The 8255-nt window shown below is 36.9% G+C and overlaps 1 long non-coding RNA gene across 1 annotated transcript; it reads right to left on the bottom strand.

Annotated features, from left to right (window-relative positions):
* Positions 1-4485: 4485 nt before the first annotated feature.
* Positions 4486-7860, bottom strand: LOC147483412 (uncharacterized). The gene is made up of 5 exons (XR_015206495.1): positions 7691-7860; positions 7191-7283; positions 5879-5925; positions 5432-5519; positions 4486-5095 (listed from the first exon to the last, which is right to left on the bottom strand). It is a non-coding gene; the product is annotated as an uncharacterized LOC147483412 (long non-coding RNA).
* Positions 7861-8255: the final 395 nt, after the last annotated feature.

Below are 8255 nucleotides of genomic sequence, written 5' to 3'. Positions count from 1 at the left end.
TTCTACTTCTTGGATTCTTTTTGGGAAAGACCGTGAGATCTTATTTGTACCCGGTTGATCCCAGAGGTTTGTACTTGATTTATTTTCCCCCAATGTCAAAGTTCAATAATATTTATAGCGGACTTCTTGCTTTGGAAGGTTGAAGGATACTATGAGATTATTAAAGAGCCAATGGATTTCATGACTATGAAAGAAAAAAACAGAGCAAGGAGCTTACAAATCTCTTAGAATCAGTGTCTTAGTAGTCCACTCAGTGCGGTTAATATAAATTCCAAGATCTTTACCCTATGCCTCAATTATTAGTCGAATCCTGTGATATCTAATTAGTGAAACATGACTCAGTTTCCATATTTGAGTTTATGGGAGCATAGTTGGACTGTGATTGATTAATTATTTGAATACTTATAGCACGACGTTTTCTTGATATTTGAGAATGCGATGCTTTTCAATGCTCAAAACACCATCTTTTCTTCAAATCATCAGTGCTTGCTTTACTATTTAGTCTCAACAGTTCTTAGTCATTTTTGACAAAGAATGTTGCCTAAAATACCTGCTTACCTTTATTATGAAAACATGCGATGAGTTTTTCAGGCTCAAACTATAGACGAATAACTAAGCAGTGGTTCAACCCTCGAACGAAGCACCGAAACCTTGAGTCACAATTCTTGATGAAAAAAGACATGGCGAAAGCCCAAATTTGAAACCGAAGTTTAAATTCTACATTGCAACCTTTGAGCTTAATACAAGAGGTAGATCGAGTAGAATGACTTCCAATGTCGCGATCAAACGGTAAGTCACATTCTTGATATGGTGATTCAAATTTCATCCATGCATATGCTTAAAATTTATCCACGCTAACACTTCAAGTACGTCTTATATACTGTTTACTAACTCAAAGTTATATTTGTATAGAAGACTTGCTGCTAAAATTTTGGCACAACGTGACTTTTTGTGTCACTCTATGACTATCAGCATATGCCCTCAGTAGACTCCTAGAGAAAAAGTATGCATAGTAATTAGTATGTAGGGTGCAAGTTGAACCATCCAACTGATATTATATCAAATGTAAAAATACCTTTTTTGTTTTTATGTAATCAATGTAATATACTAAAATGCCGTTAGATTTGTTATATAAATTTGACCATGGGATTTTCTATTTTCTATTCTTTTCCTTTACTTTTTCCAGGAACTAGAGAAGGACAACCGCGTTCAAGTTACAGGCCTTTTAAATCTTTCCTAAATGAAACCGAGTCATTAATTTCAAAGGAAGCCACTTGCTCCAAATCTATTGTGCGCGTAAGTCTTCTTTATCACTGTGAAAAAAATTTAGTTCCTAAAAGTTTATGGTGATTACATTCTTGAGACTCTACAGATTGACAACGGAAGGATGGGTGGCTATGGATACAAGGAGAGCCTGCTGCGGTTTGTGGAAGGTCTGGGTCCGACAGCTAACAAGGTTTCTCAGCAGAAATTCAGGAATGTATAATTCCACCCCCTAACACTGACTTTCAAGCAACACATCACAAGGTCATACGCCCTCAACCTACAACAGATTTGAACTTTTCTCGGGTGATGATGGGCGGTTGGAATCGGCGACGGATGCCAACAAGCCCGATGCTCGTGTATCGCATGCAAAGTTAGCTTCTTAGGCAAGGCCTCTGAATTGAGTGCTTCCTCCGCGAGAAGATCACATCTCTGGATCAACTTCGTTGCCTTTTCTAGCTACAAGAACATCGAGTACCAGCCAAGGTCTCAGCTCTTCTATCCAGGCCAGTAGCTATGGAGTCGTTTTGGCTCAGCAGGCAAGTAGCTCTATTCAGGAAAGGAGACCAACCAGCTCTATCCAGGTACCCTGACCCCTTTGGTTGCTTATAGGTTGAGAGTGGTCCCTCTATTTGAAACCGTCGAGGACTTGAGAGGAGCTGGTTCAGTGATCAGAAAGTTGTTAGCAATTGATTGTTATCGAGAGCACATCATAAAAAACCACAATGGACAACAAGAGGTACGCATTATAAATAAATGGGATAATTTTGTCTAGGCCATATGAAACTTCTGTAACTCCACTGGGTTATTGTGGACAGGTAATGGTTGGGTACTCAGATTCTGGAAAAGATGTTGACCGCTTCACTGCAAGCGTGGGAACCGTACAAAGCCCAAGAGGACGTTGTGGCTACCCAATGAGTATGGCATCAAAGTAACACTATTCCATGGACGGGGAGGAAGTATTGGGCGTGGTGGTGGACCCATCGTATCTTGCCATTCAGTCCCAACCACCGGTTACGTAATGGTAGGTCCATCATGCGATTCTTGCGAACTTGGATACTACTAGATAATTCTTTTGCTAGCTAACGCTCAATAATAGCACAGTGTCTTACCTTTTTCAAAATCGCCTCGTTCATGGTTATTTCATCCTCTTGAATCTATATATAAAAAAATCTATAGTAATCGTCAAATGGTTTTTCCAATGAGCGTTACACTCTTCATTAGAACACGCTCAATTAGAAATTCTGTAACCTTTGTTTAAACATATCTTTTTGTCCGACTTCGGTTATAGCCTCCAATACCCCTAGAGAAGAAAATTGGTGTAACCTTATGGAAGAAATTTCCAAATTCAGTTGCAACAATTATCGGATTGTATATGACAACCCGGACTTTCTTGCCTACTTTAACTAGGGTTACGCCACAAAGTCGAGCTTGGTTTCCTCAACATAGGAAGCGGACCCGGCCGCGAAGCAAGAATTCAACAGAATCGGACATCTTAGGTGCAATACCATGGGTATTTGCATGGACCTGAGACAATATTTGTTCTCCCCGCTTGGCTTGGTGTTGGTGGCCGCCTAAAGGGTGCATCGAAAGAGGATATACCGAAGATTTGCAAGCAATGTACAAAGAATGGCCATTCTTCCAAATCCGCTATAGATCTCATAGAGATGGTACTTGGAAAAAGTGACATCCCTATATCCGAACATTACGATGAAGTGCAAGTCATCAAACTTTACACGATTTGTAAATAAAACCGCTTGACCAAGTAACTTATATTTTGTTGCATTTGTTCCCCGATTCTCGATGGCTATGCTACTAGCAATATAGGCCGCTTAATAAATTGATATGTGTTACACCTTTGACTACTACTTAGTGCATATATTGTTTTCATCTAACAGTCTAAAATGATGCATTTATTATCGTTATGTTTAGGAGTCGTTTATTTTTATTTTGGTGGTCGTTGGTTCCGACCCGGTACTTTGGTACTTTGGCATACTATTATCAAATATATTCACTGGATTGTTACACCTCTCACTTTGCCGTTGGCGATGGAGGTATTGAATCGGCATTGGAAGTAGTGTTGGTGTTGAAATTTTAATCTTGCCGTTGCTATCTGAAAATCTGCTTCCTCTTTGAAATTGATTTATAGAATAAAAAGTCACGATTGACAATGTGAGAAAAAGTGTAATATATATAGATATCGCTAGCACAATCTTAATAGTAAAAATGTGTGTTAGTGAGTGAGATCAAGTGTGATTTGTGCTTTCAGTATAATCAGTGATACGTGGGTTGTTTTTTTTTTTTGGTAAGATTTGAATGTATCACGTAGTGCCGTGAAAAGTTGTCGAGCAATTGAATTGTTACATGCTCATCAGATTTTACCATTACACAGACCAACTGTTGGAACAATGGAGAGTATTTACACTTCTCCAATACTAGCATCTAGCAACCACTAATGATATTCATTGTAGCTGTTGGGGACTTCTGCACAAATTCATCACTATACAATATTTAGCTGGATTTTACCATTTAGACATAAATAAACATAACTTACAAGTATATAGAATCAAAGAATTACTTGGAAAATCACCAAGAGTTACTGATTAAGATGCAAACAAGTAACGAAACTAAAGAAGATAATGGTCTTTCACATACTGCTATACAACATAGTATTTTGTGAAGAGTACAGAGTTCTCAGTGATGTTCAAGTATTTGCTGATTCAATTTTTTAAATTATTTTCAATAGTTAATTACTATCGTGTTCGGAGGAAGAGGTGTAGCTCTTAAATGTTGTTGCAAAGTTGAAGTCTATCCATAGGCAAGTAATTAAGTGTAAAAGCCAATAAAAAAAGTTTTCTTCCTTTGCCTAATTATTGTACTTTGAGATCAATAATTGTTAGGGGGGCTACAATATATAATAATTTTATGGAATCCGTGCCGAAGGCACGGGCATTAACTAGTATCAAACAGAATAGAGACGGCAGTCCACAAATTTGTTAAGGAGAAATGTCTGTCTGTCTTCCTACTGGACGGGATTTTTCCACGAAAAGACGAGACTCATCAAGTTTTGTGCCAAATCAGCACTTTAGCACCTACTTTTAGCATTGTTAAATAGCAGATTTTGGCCTGTTTAATGTAACCGAAATGGACTGAAAATTCTGAAATTGTGTCATCCTCATGGAAGAAAAAGCAACTCTTAAGGATAGAAATCAGACTACGATATATTCTTCTGAATCAATATACTTGATTTACTTGTTGAACTCAACATTCAAGAATACAATCACTATTTTTGCTTTCGAATTTCTATACATGAACACCAAATAGGCCAATATTTCTAAACCTCAATTGGGCAGTCAGGCCCAATAAAAAAAATGACAATGGTATCTCCTTTTCTCACTCTTAACAAGTAACTCTAAACCTTAATGTACACCAGCGCTTGGGTAATGATCGGGAAAGACCCATGAGACCCAACATCATATATAGAACCACCGTCCAAACATGAAAAAGAAGCAATGGTACATGGTGCTTGGACGAAGAAGCAACAACACGTGGTTCACGATACTTCCACTTGGAGCTCATCCATGCCGGGTGGAGACAATGGTGGAACTGCTATTACATGAGACGCGTCAGCAATCTCAAGGACCTTCCTTGCAGTTGCCTGAGAATCTTCACTTCTGCCAAACTTTCTCATGGATAAAACATTAGACTTATCCGTTCTACAAGAATTGCTGCTCTCAATAGAGGATAAGAACTTCTCTTTCGATAGAGTCATTTGTGCAGACATGACAACATAACTGAACACGCCTGACTCCCTTAATCCTTGAACAATGGCCTGAAGAAGAAAATATTAAGTGACGCATTTTATGCTAATTAAACATTAATAAGGTACATATCTGCACATGCTTATCAGTATAAAAGCATCACAAAGTACAGGCAAAACTTGACAATTGATCCCATGAGACTTTCTGTAAGTAAATAACATACCCTAGTGGTAAGCATAAGTAAACAATACACGGCTTCAAGATTAAGTCTAAGAAACAGACTGAAACTATAGTGATTTCCAAATAATTGGAGTCAAGGCAACAGTCTTTATCTCTTAGGAAAGCAGTGATAGAAAACCACGTGCATGTTTTCTTGAAAGACACACGTATGTTGTAATTGAACGTACCATGGGAGCATATATTCGAGTTAGAATGCCCTTCCTGAGAAGTTTCAGGTTTAATGTTTTATCAGCTCATACAATGTGCTCATGGTACCTACAATAGAATAAGGTATTGTGTTAAACAAAAAAAAAATGCCTTCCAAAACAAAAGAAAAGGTAAACAACAGCAGAGGTATCTTAACTATCCATGGAAACAAGAAAGGTAGTGGCAATTAATACTACTACAAAAGAAAATCATGACCAGAAGTATTTCTGGTACATTTCCCTACATCTCATGACCCTCCAAATTTAAGCTATATACTCAAACCTTCAGGTACTGCATCTCAACAATTTATCTCCAACGTTACTACCAACTTTTGTTTTCTGTATAACTTTGCTACGACAGGTTAGGCTGCAGTTATATTGCAAGTCAAATGAAAATGAGAATTATTGACCCAGGTTGTCAAAGGTTACCAGTGTAGCATTTCCTCCTCTATCGCAGTTGAAGCAATTATGAAAGCCTGAAAAGGAGGGGAAAATTATAAGATTAAAATGTTGATTTCTCTAGAGGATACTCAACTTTGAATTTCAGTAACTGAAATATTTATTGACGTCCAACAGATGTTGCTATTACTTTTAAGTTCAAACCAGCATAAAATATATGAATCAAACAAAATAACCATCTCATAACATTGAATACTACTAAGTACTAACAATCAGCCAATGAGAACAATAGAACAGTAACAATTGTATTTATAATTATGATCTTCAAGACGATCCCATAGCAAAGAGCATAAGACGATCCCACCTGGCAAAAAAGGTTCATAGAAACATCCTCTAAACTCTTTGAATACTTTAGACCACCGAAACAACAAAGTCCAATGCCAAAAGGTCCTTGATATGCATTCTACTTTGAAAGGAACGAGTTCCAAGAGACTCTCCATTTCAGGGCATGGTAACTGCTTGGAAGAGATGGGTGTATTAAACTTAGCCTATCACTTTAAACTACAATAGCATAGACTTTTTCGATCTGTCACATGCATAAATATATCACAATTAATCCTATTAATGGAAGATTAAGTATTCAAGTATTGAGGCAAGAAACTATTTTGAAACCCTTAGCACTTGCTAGCTAATCAAGAAAAACTACCCCACACAGGTATCACTCTAGCAGTGTAACATATTCTAGTCAGAAGAGATGGAGAAAAAGACATAATGAGATTGCAAGCTATCAGTGCATGGTGTGCTCAGTTGCAAAGAGATCAACACATTGCATATTCCTAATTCACATACAAGAAACAAATTATTTGTAAGTATGATCATTATGGGAATCATAGCTATGCCCAGGTAGTTTTTCGTACAAGGAAATTAGTCGTAAACGAAATTTTATTTGCTATGTGACAGATAGCTATGATCATTATGAAGAAAGGGTAAACAAAATTTTATTTGCTTTCAAAGAAATGGTTGGCTGATTTGCTATTATGACTTGTCTTTTTCCATGATAAGTTTAGTGCATCACTTACATTCAAATGCTGCTTATTAGAAAGAATAATGTACCACTTACACCCACATCATCATCCTCAAATTTTTTCAGTGACTTGCAAACATTTATGGACATTTGTCACCTCTCTTTGACTAATTGTCAACCACCGTATTATAGTCATCTTCAATATTCCCTTCACCTCTCACATTCAACTTGTTATCTAGACAAGTTTTCACCCACATTAAAAATGAGACAAACTCAATATACAATATTATACATCATCAACTTATTCCACGATGTTACCTTCGATGGATCCATTATTCCAGCAGCCATTAAATCCTCGTAACAGTCTTTTGCAGCATTATATCCATAATTCACTTCGTCACAAGACAGAACCTGAAAAATGGAAACCAGACGTTCCAATGGTCAATAAACCATGACAAAAAGGATAACTATTTTTAGTTTCGGAACTGTAAAGTTACAAGATACATGTCCTCATGGAAGCTACCTTCTCTATGACAACACTTCCATTTACACCTGCATTTTTAGCTATAAGTCTTGAAGGGTATGTTAAAGCCCTTGGAAGTTAGAATTGGGTCGGGTCAATATGATCAGAATAAGCTTTTCACAAGATTAGCACTTCTATTACTTCTCAAGAAGAAGGTACCGGTATCATCAGAAAAAACACAAAAATTACTACTTGGTAGACATAATGAAACTAAGCAACAAAACAAAGGAACAAAAAGAAAAATAACATGAAAAGGTAAAAACTTCTAAGCAATGGGAAATGGATACGTGTATACCTCGGAAATGTTAAGTCCACTGATATCCTTTAACGAACCAATGCTAACAAAATTGTCACCTATTAGGGTAATGATCGTTGAAGACGAAACAAATGAAGAAACGACTAGACACATGGGGGTTTGAACCTTGAACGTGGGGGTTGGGAGTTCCGAAATACCTCCAAAATAACCTCAGCAGTAGGGTGTTCATGGGTCGGTTCTGGGTCGGTTCTTACCGGTTTCGGTTCTGGGTCTATTTTTAGCGGTTCTTATCAGATTCGGTTCTTTCGGGTTTTTTCTTATATTTTGAAAACCCGGACCCATACCCATTAATTAAGTCAGTTCCGATTTCGGTTTCGGTTCCTTATCGGGTTATACATTTTTATTGCTAAAATTATTTTTTTTAGTTATATAACCGATATAAAAGTTGGTTTACGGGGACTATATATAACACTTGTCATCGATATTTTTGTCCTTTCATAAGAAGTAATGGTCCTAAATTCAATAATAATATTTGAAAGTTATCTAAAAATTTTAAATATATTCTCATACATTATATGTATGTGTATATTTTAAATTGAACATA

This window comes from Coptis chinensis, chromosome 8 (genome assembly GCF_015680905.1).
Source record: "Coptis chinensis isolate HL-2020 chromosome 8, ASM1568090v1, whole genome shotgun sequence".
Lineage (NCBI taxonomy): Eukaryota > Viridiplantae > Streptophyta > Magnoliopsida > Ranunculales > Ranunculaceae > Coptis > Coptis chinensis.
This window is presented reverse-complemented; position numbering and strand designations above follow the sequence as displayed.